The sequence below is a fragment of the Dipodomys ordii genome, unplaced genomic scaffold, assembly GCF_000151885.1.
Source record: "Dipodomys ordii isolate 6190 unplaced genomic scaffold, Dord_2.0 Scaffold134, whole genome shotgun sequence".
In the NCBI taxonomy this organism is placed as follows: domain Eukaryota; kingdom Metazoa; phylum Chordata; class Mammalia; order Rodentia; family Heteromyidae; genus Dipodomys; species Dipodomys ordii.
Genome location: NW_012267350.1, coordinates 173,461 through 180,003, shown reverse-complemented (window position 1 = coordinate 180,003; position 6,543 = coordinate 173,461). Strand labels below are relative to the sequence as shown.

Genomic DNA, 6,543 nt, shown 5'->3' with positions numbered 1-6,543 from the left:
TACATTGTTGCTTGCTGCAAAGTTTGCAGGCACCTGGAGCGCTCCTGGCGATGGGAAAACCGTGCGGGCTTTGCAAGTTGCAGAGAAATTTTCCCACAGCCCCTCCCTGCCCCCCACCGCCGTCAACTTCGGAGAAGAGAACTTTTTGGCGGCTCCCAAGTTTGTTTTTATTTTTCGCGCTCTGCGGAGGTGGGAAAGCAGAAATAGATACATATTTGAAACTTTTAAATCTTTTTTATTCCCTCCCATTTTTCAGAGCATAGCCAACAACAGCTTCTGTGAAGTTTGCACCTGAAAACCTGTGGGATCTCAAGTGAGTGATCATAATGTTTATCTGTGGAAGCATGTTTAAATTTATGTGGTTTATGTAGCTTTGCTATGCACACTTATAGCTTATTGAGGTTTGGCAAAAAAATAATATAAGGTCACTCTTTTGCTTTCTAAGTTGAAAGAAATCGGTGGCCTTAGATGTGTACTGGGATTTTTTTTTCCCTCATCCAGTGAGATGCTTTTATCTGTGAAGCTGAGGATGGGATTCCCGCCCATATTCCTCCACAGTCTGGTTGTATAAGAAATCAAAACCATGTTAATGGTGATTCCAATGGTCTGGAGTGAATGGCCACCATGTTCTCTTTATTCAGTATAATAAACTTAACTAACTCTAAACTCAGAAAGTAATGGAAAAACATTTCGGTAAAAACTGGTTGCACAACCTCATTGCTGACAAACCAGAATCCACTTTCCCAGAGTAGTTCTCTTAAATACCTACCCTGTAGCCACTTGTCAGCCAGAGGTGGGAGGGGGAGGGAGAAGAGTGAGAATGAGAGCAAATCTACTCAGGAGGTTGAGATCTGAGGATCACAGTTGGAAACTAGCCCTGGTAGGATACTCCCTGAGATTCTTATCTCCAGTTAATCACCATAAAGCTGGTACTGGAGCTGTGGCTCAAGTAGTAGAGTAGGACCCTTAAGCAAAAAAGCTAAGTGACAGTGCTCAGGTTGTGCATTCAAGCCCCAGTACCAGGACACACACACAAATGAGGTCTAGGTGTAAGTACTTGATTTATGAAAGGATAGTACCATCTCTTCAAGGATTACCTAAGATCTCTAAAAACTGCTACTCAGTGCCCAGTATGCATTAAATTCGCAATAAATGTTCTTATTATTGCCATCTTTTTGTCAATTGGCAATGTTGTTACCTACAAAAGAGCTCTTAGTCCATTGCTGATACCTTTAAACAGTTTCTGAAATTTTCTGGTCAGCTCTGATATAATCACACTTGTGCTATTATGACTCTAGAATCCACACATTGTCTTTCTTCTCTTCTGAGTCATGTGGCTAGGCCTTGGAAGTGTGGTATGAGTACTGGTACACAGGTAGGGCAGAGTAAAGAGACTTCCTACTCTCTTTAAAGTGTTTGTGATCAGCTAGGAGCTACTTGGAAAGTAGCCTTTGGGCACTACTGAGTTTTCTGGTATCTTTGTGAATCCCCCATGTTATTGCCTCCTTCCTATAAGTCTTTCCATAAATAGTAATGGCAAAATACCACCAGAACTCTCTCTATGCTGGGTACTGGGAAAAACTTGCCTAATCACTTAGGTAAGCTTGGGAAAAGGAAGACCAGAATTTAGAGCGCTACCTCTCTGAGCATGAAGACAGGACCCTGAAGGTTATGTTTTTTCCTGAAGTGGGGGAATTGTATTGGAGCTTTGGCCAATAGGAGACACCTATAAGTTCACGAAAATTCTTTTAAACAAGTAATTTCATTTCTCCTGACTCAAAAGACATGACTATGCCCTGCTACCCAAGCTCTTTTCCTTTGATATTGGCTGATAGGCAAGAAAACCTGAGCCTGGAATGTATTTTAGGAATAGCTAACAGTGAATATAGTTCCAGCATGGCCAGTACACTAGACCTTTTTGTTCAGATATTCTGGGAAGCTTTCTAATAGTATTCTTTTAAAAAATTGGTTTTGATAAAATATTACAAGTTCAAATATGTTGCAAGATTGGTACAAAAAGCTCACTGTATTCCTTTTATCTAAGGTCACCAATTATCAGTAGTTTGTTTTCATTTATTTTATCATTTGTTCTTTCTTTCTCCAAATCATTTCAGCATAATTAATGAGAGATTGGTACTTGTCAAGGCCATCTTATCTTTAAGTGTCTCAAGTGTAGGTAGCCACTAGTGTGGCAGAACATTGATGCTGGGGCCTGACCACAGAGATAAAATCTTAAGTATTTTTATCTATGAAGCACACATTTATAAATCATGTAGAGTCTCTGGTGCTAGATAAAGAACTTATCCATTGTAAATGTATTTAAGATAAACCCCCCTTTTCTCACCATTCTTTTTAAGTTTGTTCCTATGTCAAACTTTATTGTTACGAGAGAAAATTTACTCCCCAACTTGGTGACCATAATAATATTCTTTAACATTTTTATTTAATCTACCAAATATGTGTTACTTCTGTTTACTGAAAGAAAGAATTGAAAGATAGTCATACTCTTAAAAAAAACTCCATATTCAGTGGAAAGAGGGTAAGGAATATTATCACACATGGGGGAAGAATGTTCTGCTGAAGGGACTATCTTGAGAGCAATGGATGGTGACACTGATTTGGGTAAGGATCTGCAGAATAGAGGTTTGTGAGTTATTTATATGGATCTCCATCTTTTTTGAATCTTGCTGCTCTTAGATGATGAAGTTCATGATGTAGGGAAGCCTTTGGTGTCATAGGTACCACAGGGTTACTACCAGACCAATTTGAATTTTAATTCTGGCTCTTTCCCGTTGATCTAGCCAGTTACTTTGTGCTTCAGTTTCTTCATCTACCAAACCACATCTCTGGCCATCCAGAAAATGTAGTTGAGATAATAGTTGTTTTGTGAATGCTCATTTTATCTTCTACAGAAATGTAGTATGCAGGGAATAGCATGAAAAATATTAGGATTAAAGTGGGATTTGGGCTTATTTTTGTTTTTTTTTTCAACAAATAACTAATTACTAGTTAAGAAACATGATATAGAGCAGAATGTGGCTTAGTGGTAGAGTGCTTGTCTAGCATGCATGAAGCCCTGGGTTCAATTCCTCAGTACCATGTAAACAGAAAAGTCTGGAAGTGGTGCTGTGGCTCAAGTGGTAGAGTGCTAGCCTTGAGCCAAAGAAGCCCAAGGACAGTGCCTAGATGTGAATTCAAGCCCCTGGACTGGCAAAAAAAGAAACATTATAGAAATTACCATATGGTATAATAAAAACAGCAGCAATGATTTGTTAACCACTTTTTCTTTACTAGGCACTGGATATTTCTCTTAATTGAGGATCTCTCTACTGAAGTATAAGATTTAGAATGGTAAAACAGCTAACTTGTTCAAGGTCTTACAGCAAAGAAGAGGTAGAATTCCTTTACATGGGAGAAGAAGGGGTACCATTGGAGTACCCTTGGAGCCTCAAGAATGAGTAGGAATAAACAAGGTAAAAAGTATTGAGAAGGGATTGCCAGGAAGAGGCAACAACAGGTGTGAGGGCACAGAGGTAGAGAGATTTGGAAAGAATCCACAGAGATGTAGCTAGGTGAGGTAGGCAGGAAAAGATTGACAGGGCCTTAAGGGATCTCATTAAGGATCTTGTGTTTTATTCCAAGGACATTGGGAAGTTGTTGGAAAGTGTTTTTAACTTTTTCTTAAACTGCATATGTGCACGTGTATGTATAAAATCCAGAAATGTGTGTAGTGTAGTGTAAACAAAAATGGTTTAAGAAGGTCCTCAGTGTCACACTTTGTGATGTAATAGAGGCAGTGTATCTGGCCCCGATGTGTAGGTCTTAGCAGTTTTTACTGTCTACCATGAACATTTCTTAAGGAGTTGCTATGATGCTGTAAGAAGCTGGATTCAGGATGCTTCTAGAAACAAGGTTTAATCAGACTTACTATCTGATAGATCTTTTAGGTTTACCCAGTCTTCTGAAATGGATTAAAAAAATGGAATTTTATGGAAACAAAAATCCGGATGTCCACCAACCCTGGAAATCTGGGTTGATGTTCAGTGTTAGAAATGAAGCTGACAGAGCTGTGAGCAGATGACTCATGCCTGTAATCCTAGCTATATTCAGGAGGCTGAGATCTGAAGATTCTAGTTCAAAGCCAGCCCTGACAGGAAGCATGAGACTCTATCTCTTATTTTTTTTCCAATCCTGGGGCTGGACACTGTCCCTGAGCTGCTTTTGCTCAATGCTAGCATTCCACCAGTTGAGGCACAGCACCACTTCCAGCTTTTTTTGTCTGTTCATGTAGTACTGAGGAATCAGACCCAGGGTTTCATGCATGCTAGGCAAGCACTCTACCACTATGCCACATTGCCATCCCAGAGATTCTTTATCTCTTAATCATGAAAAAAATGGGAAGTGAAGCTGTGGCTTAAGTGGTAAAGTGCTAGCCTTGAGCAAAAAAAAAAAAAGCTCAAGCATAGCATTTAAGCCCTGAGTTCAAGCCCCAGGACCAGTACCAAAAAAAAAATATGTGAAACTTCCAAGTGTAAATCTGATTAAAGCATAGCATAATAAATGTAGTTCAGTGACTAACTGAAAAGTTGTTATGCTTTTTATTTTTGTTTTTGTATGTGTATGTTATCTGTGATGGCAGACAGTACATATATGAGGATTTGGGAGGATTTACACATTTTTTTTCAATGCTTATGTATTTATTTTCATCCAGGTATTGGAGGTTTTTGTTTTAAACTTGTGTGCATAGTCAATTTTATGGGAGGAAAGCCAGTGTTCTTATCCACTGGCCATATTTACTAGGCCACTAATGTATTTACTTTTAAGTAGTAGCTGATATAAGCTTTTGCAAAGGGAAGAGAGTGGTTAGTTGGTGACTGAATCATATAGGTTAGGTTTGCTTAGACATTTAGTGATTGGCAACCTGGTAAGCCTAGGTAGGAGGTCCTAAACTAAGATCAATTCCTCTCCATTTGTTCTTTCCTGTAGCTGGCAGGTCTGGACTTGTTAGTATGGTGGTCTCAAAAAGCAAACACAAGCACTTTTCAAGTGTCTGCTTGTATCACACTTTGTCTTGTTTCATCAGCTAAATCACACACATGCTTCCATGGCCAACCCAGAGTCATTGTTGTAGAGGAACATTGAAGGCGATGTCTACAAAGGACTGAAAAATTGGAGGTCTTTACTATAATGATTCATAGTAATTAGTAATGAACATTTGTACTCAGGTTGGGGACATAGCTCAGTGGTAACTTGCTGGCTAGCATGTGCAAAGCTATGGATTGTATCTTCAACAATTAAAAAAAATGCTTTATAATTCCTGAATTTCTGGAAATTTAAGGGTTACTTCCTTATAGTTAGTATACAGAGATATTTTACCATATTATTGAATTAGATATTCTCTTTTCTTTTTTCTTTTTATTCTGGTCCTGGTGCTTGAACTCTGGGCCTGGGCATTGTCCCTGGGCTCCTTTTGCTCAAGGCTAGCACTCTACCACTTGAACCACAGCACCACTTCCAGCTATTCCTTTTATGTGGTACTGAGGAATCTAACCCAGGGCTTCATGCTAGCTAGGCAAGCACTAAACCACTAAGCCCTAGCTCCAGCCTGTGCAATTCTTTTTGTGTTAAAAATGCTTATACTAGCTGGGTGCTGGTGGCTTATGTCTGTAATCCTAGCTACTCAGGAGGCTGAGATTTGAGGATCAAGATCCAAAGCTAGCTGGGGCAGTGTGTCTGTGGGACTCTTACCTCCAATAAACTACTGAGAAAACTGGAAGTGGCACTGTGGCTTAAGTGGTAGAGTGCTAGCCTTGAGCTGAAGAGCTGAAGGACAGCACCCAGGCCTAGAGTTCAAGCCCCACGACCAAAAGGTAAGAAATGTAATTATCACCTGATGTGGAAGAAATAATTGCATTGTCAAAGCTCATAGAATTCACAAACTTTTTAGACAATAATAATGACAATTTGCCTTGTGATGAAAAAATGTATTTCTTGAATTCTTTTCATTTGCATATGTTTAATAAGTATTTGCTCTTTGTCTCAAAGAATTCTGTTAACACTTCTGGCAAATATGTTAAAACCCATTTCTGATTATAGTATATTCTAGATAATAATATGAATAAACTATTAGGATCACCTCCTCTTCTACCATATGTGAAATAGAGTGATGGTTTCTTTAAGAGGAAGCCGAAGACAAGCTGAATATACATGTAAGTATTCTTTTTTTTAAATTTAATTTTATTTTATTTGTGAACATACTGTACAGAGGGGTTACAATTACATGGGCAGGATAATTTGTACATTTCTTACCAAACATTGCAGCCTCCTCCTTTGTTTACCCTTCACATCCCTTCCCAGACTCCCCCCTCCCCCCCAATCCCAATCCTTCTCCTCTCCCCCACCCCGCACCAACGTTATAAAGCTTGTTTTGGACATGACAACTTGTACTTCTCATTGTTGCAACAGGTCCACCTGTATCCTTAAATGACTTGTTTTTCCCCATCTCCTCCACAAGTTATACTGACATCAAATATAGTGAAAGCA

The 6,543-nt window shown here is 39.1% G+C and overlaps 1 pseudogene; it reads left to right on the top strand.

The window, feature by feature from the left end:
• The window catches only part of LOC105996645, a 13,234-nt pseudogene extending 12,939 nt beyond the window's left edge, over positions 1-295 (top strand).
• Positions 296-6,543: the final 6,248 nt, after the last annotated feature.